At 44.1% G+C, this 12,752-nt stretch overlaps 1 protein-coding gene across 1 annotated transcript in view; it reads left to right on the top strand.

Annotated features, from left to right (window-relative positions):
• Positions 1-2,375: 2,375 nt before the first annotated feature.
• Positions 2,376-12,752, top strand: part of LOC106576510 (prickle-like protein 1) — a 71,414-nt gene continuing 61,037 nt past the window's right edge. The window contains exon 1 of the mRNA XM_082964113.1: positions 2,376-2,686. The gene's annotated coding sequence lies outside the window, so the exon portion shown is untranslated. The remainder of the gene's footprint in view (positions 2,687-12,752) is intronic.

Raw genomic sequence — 12,752 nt, forward strand, 5'->3', positions numbered from 1 at the left:
TAGAAAAGCGATAATATTCCGACAGGGAATCTCCTTTTCGGCAAACAGAGGAAAAAATCACAAAGGCGGGGGCGGTCGGGTCATGCGCATAAGCCCAGAGTCCCTTGATCCGCCACTTGAGAAAGGTGATAATGTGTTTCAGCCTGGGGCTGGGATGACGACATTCTGTTTTTTCCCGGGCTCTGAGCGCCTATGGACGACGTAGGAAGTGTCACGTTAGAGCAGAGATCCTTAGTAAAAGATAGAGATGGAAAAGAAGTTCAAGAAATGGTCAGACAGGCCACTTCCTGTAAAGGAATCTCTCAGGTTTTGACCTGCCATTTGAGTTCTGTTATACTCACAGACACCATTCAAACAGTTTTAGAAACTTTTTGGTGTTTTCTATACATATGTAATAAGTATATGCATATTCTAGTTACTGGGTAGGAGTGGTAACCAGATTAAATCGGGTGTGTTTTTTATCCAGCCGTGTCAATACTGCCCCCTAGCCCTAACAGGTTTAATATACTCTCATCTATAGGAGTACCTGTAATATTCTCTAATCTATATGAGTACCTTTAATATAATATACTCTATAGGAGTACCTTTAATATACTCTAATCTATAAGCGTACCTTTAATATACTCTAATCTATAGGCGTACCTTTAATATACTCTAATCTATAGGCGTACCTTTAATATACTCTAATCTATAGGAGTACCTTTAATATACTCTAATTTATAGGAGCACCTTTAATATACTCTAACCTATAGGAGTACCTTTAATATACTCTAATCTATAGGCGTACCTTTAATATACTCTAATCTATAGGAGTACCTTTAATAGACTCTAATCTATAGGCGTACCTTTAATATACTCTAATCTATAGGAGTACCTTTAATATACTCTAATCTATAGGCATACCTTTAATATACTCTAATCTATAGGAGTACCTTTAATATGCTCTCCTCTCAGTAAATGGGATTACTGTTTCAGATGTCTGTGACACTCCACACCACAAAGACCTGTTAACACAGCACAGTGCAGGGGCCTATTCTGCTGTGCATCCCAAATTGACCCTATTCACTAAATAGGTTCCCTGTGAGCCCTGGTTAAAAGTAGTGCTCTACATAAGGAATAGGGTGTAATTTGGGATGCAAACTCTGTGTGGGCGCAGAACAGGGAACAGGCCCACAGAACAGGTGGAAATAAAGAGTGCGACCGGGACACTAAAGCTGATCAAGTTCCCGTGGCCGGCTCGGGGGCTCTTGGTTTCCGAGGGCGAGGCGGGGATGGGGATTGTGGCGGGGGCCGCAGCAGGTGAGTGAATAGAAAGATTAGCGTCTCAGATTAAAGAGAGAGAGGTTTCACTTCTCACTGCTAACACAATGACAAAGGAGCCCGGTGTGGAACAGTTTATATGGGAGCCCTGGCAGAGAGATAGACAGCAGGCCAGGCAACCCCTGTGAATTAGGTCAGGGGCCCCTCAGCTGTGTGTGTGTGTGTGTGTGTGTGTGTGTGTGTGTGTGTGTGTGTGTGTGTGTGTGTGTGTGTGTGTGTGTGTGTGTGTGTGTGTGTGTGTGTGTGTGTGTGTGTGTGAGGAGGACTATGATGTGAAACCTGATCTGGCAGAGTGTCACAATGTCAGGAAGACACAAACAGGGTTGTCAATGCACACGCACACACACACACAGACACACACACACACACACACACACACACACACACACACACACACACACACACACACACACACACACACACACACACACACAGCACACACAGACACACAGACACTCAGACACACAGACACACACACACGTGTATGAGTTAGACACAGACAGGGTTGTCATGCGTGGCCTTGTAGACAGATCCTTCCACACATCACCACCACCAAGAGGGGTTAAAGTTCCCCAAGGCACTCTGAGGTTTACATGGAAGTTATGTCTACATATCTTGTCTCTGAGTAAGGTCCTTTATCTGCAATCATTTGATTGTGTACATTGTCAAATATGAGTCTATTCAGTGTCTATCTCAAATCATGAAGAGTCTTTCTATATGTAGTGAAGATAAACAGTGTCAAAACGACACCATAAACACGTGGAGGGTTGAAAACCAAAGCATTCATTTATACCATAGATGCTTCCCCATATGTTGCCAACATGGATAATGTAATAACAATTTAAGCGCCAAACGCCCAAATGCTATTTACGCATATAAAGGTATTCAACGTGCTTGTGTGTGTGCAATGTACTGGGTCTTTCTGTAAAGTGAGAGGGAGAAACCAGCCGTGTTTTCCAGACTGCCAAGAATGTCAGCCTTTAGAGGGATTGGTGGGGCTGCTTGTTTAAGCCAATAGGCAGAGAGTACAGCGTTAATGTCATCTCGCTGCCCGTGAGTCTCTCTGCGCTTTAACTTGTGGTGCTGTACCAACACCAGAACGCGAGCTGAGCTGTTGAGTCAACGCCGCTGCTGGTCTGTGTGGTGAAACTCTAACGGCGTTTCCCTCTATATGATGCTCTGAAAAGGCTTTGCATTCTATTCATTCGAACTTCGAATAGTTCACGGTGAGACGGAAGAACATAATACTGTATGTGCAGCACTGCTATTTAAAGTGGCGCCGATGACAACAATCGTGAATATTGTTCTACTCAGTTAACGGAATATCCTTTCCCCTTCCCATAACTCCGCGCAATCAGTCTTTCTGGTGAGTAGCTATCACTTTCGGACCTGTCTGTCTGTCGGTGAGTGGAATAGCTTGCCATTTAAATCTTTACCATACTTTGCAATACTTGGAAATTGTGCTGCTACTGCATGAAATTGCAATTTCAACTCCAGGTATACGTTGCAACATGTTTGAAACTGTGCCAATATGTAAGTGTTATAATTATGAGTTGAGAATCTAGTCTAGCCCACGAGCCAGTATACTTTTACTGATTAATGTTATTTTACCTTCACATTTCATGAAATATGTGTTTGAATATACAGCTGTCTTCCCGACCTGTTTAGTATAGAAATGTGGAAGTCAGATCTGGCCCACATGTAATTCCCCCCTGACGTGAAAATGGTGTTTCTGTCACTCGTGCTTCTTTTCTATGAATGGATGACAGTCTATGAATGTGTTCTGACAATCTCTACAAGTTGTTGATGTAAACTACTACATATTGCTTATTCCTAGTAAGTAAAACATTACAGAAACTTAAACTGTGAAACTTTAAGCCAGAAAAGAGACATTAGCTCGTTAAAACGTGCGCGTAAAGACGCACCCCATTGTGGGTGTCATTTGGTGTGCCGCGCGACTCCTGAGGTTCCAGATGTGTGGATTCAGCTGTTGCTTGTCACTCAGGTGACGACACCATCTCTCTCTCTCCAGCTCTCTCTCCTTACACGCGGTGGCTTTAGCGAACATAACGAATAATATCATGCTATTTGGCGCGTGAAGCCGTCCTGCTGTTAACCATCTTGACTTTTCGCAATAAATCTCTCAGCGAAACCTCTCACAATACACTTCACCTCCTTCCAATAGCAGTTTTTTACCATTTCCTCACACGGACCAACGTGGTCCAGACCAGAGAGGATCTATCAAAACAGAGAAGGGGTGTATAAGACAGTGTCGCTTGACTGACACTTCCCACCTGGCACTTGTCCTGTGGAGGGTTTCATCTTTACACCAAATGCTTCAACTGACTGACAGACTAAATAGTTTAGGAACCAATAGAAAACTGAAGTGATGTTTCACCTAGAGCAGTAGAGTGGAGGACCATGTGTAGCTACTGTAATGAAGGTAGTGGGGTCCCCTAGTGGCAGTTTAGATATGTTATGGACATGTTCCTATAAGAGCATCGAGCTGTGGTGTACTACAGTAAAATAACGTTGCATGCAATTCAGATGTATATTGTAAGGCGCTACAACATTTTCATCTCTCACTTTTATACATTCATCATATTTTCCCAGATAACACTTTTAGATGAGTTGTTCTCCCCTCATAATAGTTCCACACATTTGGCCTCCCGAGTGGCGCAGCAGTCTAAGTCTCTGCATCGCAGTGCTTGAGGCTTCACTACAGACCCAGGTTTGATCCCGGGCTGTATCACAACTGGCTGTGATTGGGAGTCCCATAGGGCGGCGCACAATTGGCCGAGCGTCATCCGGGTTAGGGGAGGGTTTGGCCAGGGGGGCTTTACAAGTAGGCCGTCATTGTAAATAAGAATTCTTAACTGACTTGCCTAGTTAAATAAAGCTTAAATAAAAAAATCGTATGAAGTGTAACAACATTTCAGCTGAAGGCCTATGTCAAACTGGGTCCCAGGTATACAGCTCAGCCCCTCCCCTCACCTCTCAGCCCCTCCCCTCTCCTCTCAGCCCCTCCCCTCTCTCCTCTCAGCCCCTCTCCTCTCAGCCCCTCCCCTCACCTCTCAGCCCCTCTCCTCTCAGCCCCTCCCCTCTCCTCTCAGCCCCTCTCCTCTCAGCCCCTCTCCTCTCAGCCCCTCCCCTCTCCTCTCAGCCCATCCCCTCTCCTCTCAGCCCATCCCCTCTCCTCTCAGCCCCTCTCCTCCCCTCTCAGCCCCTCTCCTCTCAGTCCCTCCCCTCTCCTCTCAGCCCCTCCCCTCTCCTCTCAGCCCCTCCCCTCTCAGCCCCTCTCCTCTCAGCCCCTCCCCTCTCCTCTCAGCCCCTCTCCTCTCAGCCCCTCTCCTCTCAGCCCCTCTCCTCTCAGCCCCTCCCCTCTCCTCTCAGCCCCTCTCCTCTCAGCCCCTCTCCTCTCAGCCCCTCTCCTCTCAGCCCCTCACCTCTCCTCTCCTGGAGGGTTGTGAATAACAAACTGGTAAAGCAGACCCAGGGGGTATCATGTGACCAGCGGAGTGTCTTCATCATGGAGCCACATGGCAGCAAGCCAACCAGAGAGGAGGGTCTGCGTCCCAAGTGGCATCCTATTCCTTATACAGTGAGTGCACTTCTTTTGAACAGGGTTCTGGTGCGCTATATAGATAACATGGTGCCATTTGGGACGCAGGCAGGGGCTGAAGGAGCAGTGGGGCTGAGGGGGTAGCTATGGACCTGAGTGTGATGCCAAGCCTCTCTGTCTTCCTCTGGTAATACATCAGCCATTAAGACCACATGGAAGGTTCTAGTGTAGCTCAGGTGATTGGAATGTTCCAGCTAGACTACATGCATGTGTGGAGCGCTGTCGCTCTCTCTTGCACCCGTTCTTTCTCTCTGGCAACGACGATGAGCATAAGCAATACTTGTGCTCTTGTCAACTAAACATTATTTATCACTGTGTCAGAGTAGCACCGTTCCCGTTTAGTACATTGTGTAAATATGATGGAATGACCATCTCACATGCACATTTAGCTGAACTGGCATTTTGTTAGTAAGTGTAATTCAAACAGGATTTCTATACTGCCCCTTCATTGAGTTATGAGTTGTCACAAACAGTCTGCTCTGAGAAGTCCAACATCTTCCTGGAAACATGTTTTGTGTGTCAGCGCCTTATGAAGCAACACCAGTCTGATGTAATGTTTAGATTGTGTTGTGAGATTAAAGCCTACAAGGCTTCAATTCAATGTACTAAAATGTCTATGTATTTAACCTTCACAATGTGCTGCTGAACGAACCCAAGAGAGGAAATCCAACCTGGAGTTTGTTTTGATGCTCTTGGCCTTACTCCTGGAAAACCTTTTACTCAGTGACTCCCTGGTCTGGACTGCTCTGGTCCTGAGCCATGCTCTGCAGATAGAACCAGAACTCTGCTTGGGTCCCCTGTTAAAACTGCTGCTTTTACAGTTACAACTCTGTGAGGTCTTGGCAGTGGTACAGTATTACTTTCAGAGCCCTTTGTTAACTGTTACAATATCTGTGGTATATCTCACTTAAATATATAGCCCTAGGTATTCCTTTATAAATATATAGGCCTAGGTATTCCTTTATAAACATATAGGCCTAGGTATTCCTTTATAAAATATATAGGCCTAGGTATTCCTTTATAAAATATATAGGCCTAGATATTCCTTTATAAATATATAGCCCTAGGTATTCCTTTATAAATATATAGGCCTAGGTATTCCTTTATAAACATATAGGCCTAGGTATTCCTTTATAAAATATATAGGCCTAGGTATTCCTTTATAAACATATAGGCCTAGGTATTCCTTTATAAAACATATAGGCCTAGGTATTCCTTTATAAATATATAGGCCTAGGTATTCCTTTATAAACATATAGGCCTAGGTATTCCTTTATAAATATATAGCCCTAGGTATTCCTTTATAAATATATAGGCCTAGGTATTCCTTTATAAATATATAGCCCTAGGTATTCCTTTATAAATATATAGGCCTAGGTATTCCTTTATAAATATATAGGCCTAGGTATTCCTTTATAAATATATAGGCCTAGGTATTCCTTTATAAAATATATAGGCCTAGGTATTCCTTTATAAACATATATAGGCCTAGGTATTCCTTTATAAACATATAGGCCTAGGTATTCCTTTATAAAATATATAGGCCTAGATATTCCTTTATAAACATATAGGCCTAGGTATTCCTTTATAAACATATAGGCCTAGGTATTCCTTTATAAAATATATAGGCCTAGGTATTCCTTTATAAATATATAGGCCTAGGTATTCCTTTATAAAATATATAGGCCTAGATATTCCTTTATAAACATATAGGCCTAGGTATTCCTTTATAAACATATAGGCCTAGGTATTCCTTTATAAAATATATAGCCCTAGGTATTCCTTTATAAAATATATAGGCCTAGGTATTCCTTTATAAACATATAGGCCTAGGTATTCCTTTATAAAATATATAGGCCTAGGTATTCCTTTATAAAATATATAGGCCTAGGTATTCCTTTATAAAATATATAGGCCTAGATATTCCTTTATAAAATATATAGGCCTAGGTATTCCTTTATAAAATATATAGGCCTAGGTATTCCTTTATAAAATATATAGGCCTAGATATTCCTTTATAAAATATATAGGCCTAGGTATTCCTTTATAAATATATAGGCCTAGGTATTCCTTTATAAAATATATAGGCCTAGGTATTCCTTTATAAAATATATAGGCCTAGGTATTCCTTTATAAAATATATAGGCCTAGATATTCCTTTATAAAATATATAGGCCTAGGTATTCCTTTATAAATATATAGGCCTAGGTATTCCTTTATAAAATATATAGGCCTAGATATTCCTTTATAAAATATATAGGCCTAGGTATTCCTTTATAAAATATATAGGCCTAGGTATTCCTTTATAAACATATAGGCCTAGGTATTCCTTTATAAAATATATAGGCCTAGGTATTCCTTTATAAAATATATAGCCCTAGGTATTCCTTTATAAACATATAGGCCTAGGTATTCCTTTATAAAATATATAGCCCTAGGTATTCCTTTATAAAATATATAGGCCTAGATATTCCTTTATAAAATATATAGCCCTAGGTATTCCTTTATAAAATATATAGGCCTAGATATTCCTTTATAAACATATAGGCCTAGGTATTCCTTTATAAATATATAGGCCTAGGTATTCCTTTATAAAATATATAGGCCTAGGTATTCCTTTATAAAATATATAGGCCTAGATATTCCTTTATAAACATATAGGCCTAGGTATTCCTTTATAAATATATAGGCCTAGGTATTCCTTTATAAAATATATAGGCCTAGATATTCCTTTATAAACATATAGGCCTAGATATTCCTTTATAAAATATATAGGCCTAGATATTCCTTTATAAACATATAGGCCTAGGTATTCCTTTATAAATATATAGGCCTAGATATTCCTTTGTAAAATATATAGCCCTAGGTATTCCTTTGGTCTTCTAATAAGACTTTCTGTTGTGGGGAGTTGTGCTGTATATCTCCATGGGCTGTGTGTGTGTGTTGTGTGTTGGTCACCTCAGCTGGTTTGCACTAATATCTCAGACCAGGTAAGGTACACAGAGCCATGTTTGTTCCTGGAGGAATGAATCTGTACGCAGGGCCATGTAAATCACTGCTAACCTCAAAACACACCTGGCAAGTTTCTATTCCCTCAAGTTGTGTTCTCAGGCTGAGGCTGGGTAAAACATGGAATGGATGGGGGCAGGCAGACCAGCTCTGGGTTGTGGAGTTTTTGGAACAATGTTGTCACTTAGTATTTGATGAGAAGCGCAGTGAGAAACGTGCACGGCTACTCACAGAGCTGAGATAAATGGGGGCAGTACTAACAGCAGACCAGCTCTGGGTTGTGGAAATGTTGGAACAACGCTGTCAGTTGGGGTTTAACAGAGGGGCAGTGAGACGTGTGCACGACTAGTGAAGGAGAGTGTGTGTGTGTGTGTGTGTGTGTGTGTGTGTGTGTGTGTGTGTGTGTGTGTGTGTGTGTGTGTGTGTGTGTGTGTGTGTGTGTGTGTGGTGTGTGTGTGTGTGTGTGTGTGTGTGTGTGTGTGTGTGAATTTCCCAAACTCGGTCCTGGGCCCTAGCACTACACAGCTGATTTAAATATCTAACTCATCATCAATCTTTGATTATGTGAATCAGCTGTGTAGTGAAGAGGGGAAGAAAAACATGTGTAAGGTAGCGGCTCAGTGGCCTGTCCGTAACCATGGGTGATGAAAGGAAAGTCATCTACGAGCTGTGGCTTGTTCTAATCACCATGAACCAGGGCTCTGCTTGTCCGCGGTCACTAACCCAACCCAAGACGGCCACATTGGCTCCCCAAGCCTCATATTATGGTCTGGCTGTGTCACAGAGAGGAGCAGGACTGGAGAACTAACTCCTATACATTCATATATTTTGAAACAGTTTATTTGATGTATATGATCAAATCTGTGTCTAAACTTTCAGCAGTTCGTTGGTTTGCTGCCTGTCTGTAAGATAACAGCAGTTTGCTGCCTGTCTGTAAGATAACAGCAGTTTGCTGCCTGTCTGTAAGATAACAGCAGATTGCTGCCTGTCTGTAAGATAACAGCAGTTTGCTGCCTGTCTGTAAGATAACAGCAGTTTGCTGCCTGTCTGTAAGATAACAGTAGTTTGCTGCCTGTCTGTAAGATAACAGCAGTTTGCTGCCTGTCTGTAAGACAACAGCAGTTTGCTGCCTGTCTGTAAGATAACTGTCTGTAAGATAACAGCAGTTTGCTGCCTGTCTGTAAGATGCAGCAGTTTGCTGCCTGTCTGTAAGATAACAGCAGTTTGCTGCCTGTCTGTAAGATAACAGCAGTTTGCTGCCTGTCTGTAAGATAACAGCAGATTGCTGCCTGTCTGTAAGATAACAGCAGTTTGCTGCCTGTCTGTAAGATAACAGCAGTTTGCTGCCTGTCTGTAAGATAACAGCAGTTTGCTGCCTGTCTGTAAGATAACAGCAGTTTGCTGCCTGTCTGTAAGATAACAGCAGTTTGCTGCCTGTCTGTAAGATAACAGTAGTTTGCTGCCTGTCTGTAAGATAACAGCAGTTTGCTGCCTGTCTGTAAGACAACAGCAGTTTGCTGCCTGTCTGTAAGACAACAGCAGTTTGCTGCCTGTCTGTAAGACAACAGCAGTTTGCTGCCTGTCTGTAAGATAACTGTCTGTAAGATAACAGCAGTTTGCTGCCTGTCTGTAAGATAACAGCAGTTTGCTGCCTGTTTGTAAGATAACAGCAGTTTGCTGCCTGTCTGTAAGATAACAGCAGTTTTGCTGCCTGTCTGTAAGATAACAGCAGTTTGCTGCCTGTCTGTAAGATGCAGCAGTTTGCTGCCTGTCTGTAAGATAACAGCAGTTTGCTGCCTGTCTGTAAGATAACAGCAGTTTGCTGCCTGTCTGTAAGATGCCAGCAGTTTGCTACCTGTCTGTTAGATGCCAGCAGTTTGCTGCCTGTCTGTAAGATAACAGCAGTTTGCTGCCTGTCTGTAAGATGCCAGCAGTTTGCTGCCTGTCTGTAAGATGCCAGCAGTTTGCTGCTTTCTGTAAGATAACAGCAGTTTGCTACCTGTCTGTAAGATAACAGCAGTTTGCTGCCTGTCTGTAAGATGCCAGCAGTTTGCTGCCTGTCTGTAAGATGCCAGCAGTTTGCTGCCTGTCTGTAAGATGCCAGCAGTTTGCTGCCTGTCTGTAAGATGCCAGCAGTTTGCTGCCTGTCTGTAAGATAACAGCAGTTTGCTGCCTGTCTGTAAGATGCCAGCAGTTTGCTGCCTGTCTGTAAGATAACAGCAGTTTGCTGCCTGTCTGTAAGATGCCAGCAGTTTGCTGCCTGTCTGTAAGATGCCAGCAGTTTGCTGCCTGTCTGTAAGATGCCAGCAGTTTGCTGCCTGTCTGTAAGATAACAGCAGTTTGCTGCCTGTCTGTAAGATGCCAGCAGTTTGCTGCCTGTCTGTAAGATGCCAGCAGTTTGCTGCCTGTCTGTAAGATAACAGCAGTTTGCTGCCTGTCTGTAAGATGCCAGCAGTTTGCTGCCTGTCTGTAAGATGCCAGCAGTTTGCATGCCTGTCTGTAAGATGCCAGCAGTTTGCTGCCTGTCTGTAAGATGCCAGCAGTTTGCTGCCTGTCTGTAAGATGCCAGCAGTTTGCTGCCTGTCTGTAAGATGCAGCAGTTTGCTGCCTGTCTGTAAGATGCCAGCAGTTTGCTGCCTGTCTGTAAGATGCCAGCAGTTTGCTGCCTGTCTGTAAGATGCCAGCAGTTTGCTGCCTGTCTGTAAGATGCCAGCAGTTTGCTGCCTGTCTGTAAGATGCCAGCAGTTTGCTGCCTGTCTGTAAGATAACAGCAGTTTGCTGCCTGTCTGTAAGATAACAGCAGTTTGCTGCCTGTCTGTAAGATGCCAGCAGTTTGCTGCCTGTCTGTAAGATGCAGCAGTTTGCTGCCTGTCTGTAAGATGCCAGCAGTTTGCTGCCTGTCTGTAAGATGACCAGCAGTTTGCTGCCTGTCTGTAAGATGCCAGCAGTTTGCTGACCTGTCTGTAAGATGCCAGCAGTTTGCTGCCTGTCTGTAAGATAACAGCAGTTTGCTGCCTGTCTGTAAGATGCCAGCAGTTTGCTGCCTGTCTGTAAGATAACAGCAGTTTGCTGCCTGTCTGTAAGATGCCAGCAGTTTGCTGCCTGTCTGTAAGATGCCAGCAGTTTGCTGCCTGTCTGTAAGATGCCAGCAGTTTGCTGCCTGTCTGTAAGATAACAGCAGTTTGCTGCCTGTCTGTAAGATGCCAGCAGTTTGCTGCCTGTCTGTAAGATGCCAGCAGTTTGCTGCCTGTCTGTAAGATAACAGCAGTTTGCTGCCTGTCTGTAAGATGCCAGCAGTTTGCTACCTGTCTGTAAGATGCAGCAGTTTGCTGCCTGTCTGTAAGATGCCAGCAGTTTGCTGCCTGTCTGTAAGATAACAGCAGTTTGCTGCCTGTCTGTAAGATGCCAGCAGTTTGCTGCCTGTCTGTAAGATGCCAGCAGTTTGCTGCCTGTCTGTAAGATGCCAGCAGTTTGCTGCCTGTCTGTAAGATAACAGCAGTTTGCTGCCTGTCTGTAAGATAACAGCAGTTTGCTGCCTGTCTGTAAGATGCCAGCAGTTTGCTGCCTGTCTGTAAGATGCCAGCAGTTTGCTGCCTGTCTGTAAGATGCAGCAGTTTGCTGCCTGTCTGTAAGATCCAGCAGTTTGCTGCCTGTCTGTAAGATGCCAGCAGTTTGCTGCCTGTCTGTAAGATGCCAGCAGTTTGCTGCCTGTCTGTAAGATGCAGCAGTTTGCTGCCTGTCTGTAAGATGCCAGCAGTTTGCTGCCTGTCTGTAAGATGCCAGCAGTTTGCTGCCTGTCTGTAAGATAACAGCAGTTTGCTGCCTGTCTGTAAGATGCCAGCAGTTTGCTGCCTGTCTGTAAGATAACAGCAGTTTGCTGCCTGTCTGTAAGATGCCAGCAGTTTGCTGCCTGTCTGTAAGATGCCAGCAGTTTGCTGCCTGTCTGTAAGATGCCAGCAGTCTGCTGCCTGTCTGTAAGATAACAGCAGTTTGCTGCCTGTCTGTAAGATGCCAGCAGTTTGCTGCCTGTCTGTAAGATGCCAGCAGTTTGCTGCCTGTCTGTAAGATAACAGCAGTTTGCTGCCTGTCTGTAAGATGCCAGCAGTTTGCTACCTGTCTGTAAGATGCAGCAGTTTGCTACCTGTCTGTAAGATGCAGCAGTTTGCTGCCTGTCTGTAAGATGCCAGCAGTTTGCTGCCTGTCTGTAAGATGCCAGCAGTTTGCTGCCTGTCTGTAAGATGCCAGCAGTTTGCTGCCTGTCTGTAAGATGCCAGCAGTTTGCTGCCTGTCTGTAAGATAACAGCAGTTTGCTGCCTGTCTGTAAGATGTCAGCAGTTTGCTGCCTGTCTGTAAGATGCCAGCAGTTTGCTGCCTGTCTGTAAGATGCAGCAGTTTGCTGCCTGTCTGTAAGATTCCAGCAGTTTGCTGCCTGTCTGTAAGATGCCAGCAGTTTGCTGCCTGTCTGTAAGATGCCAGCAGTTTGCTGCCTGTCTGTAAGATGCAGCAGTTTGCTGCCTGTCTGTAAGATGCCAGCAGTTTGCTGCCTGTCTGTAAGATGCCAGCAGTTTGCTGCCTGTCTGTAAGATGCCAGCAGTTTGCTGCCTGTCTGTAAGATAATAGCAGTTTGCTGCCTGTCTGTAAGATGCCAGCAGTTTGCTGCCTGTCTGTAAGATGCCAGCAGTTTGCTGCCTGTCTGTAAGATAACAGCAGTTTGCTGCCTGTCTGTAAGATGCCAGCAGTTTTCTACCTGTCTGTAAGATGCAGCAGTTTGCTGCCTGTCTGTAAGATAACTGCAGTTTGC

Source organism: Salmo salar, chromosome 17 (assembly GCF_965601325.2).
Source record: "Salmo salar chromosome 17, fSalSal1, whole genome shotgun sequence".
Classification (NCBI taxonomy): domain Eukaryota; kingdom Metazoa; phylum Chordata; class Actinopteri; order Salmoniformes; family Salmonidae; genus Salmo; species Salmo salar.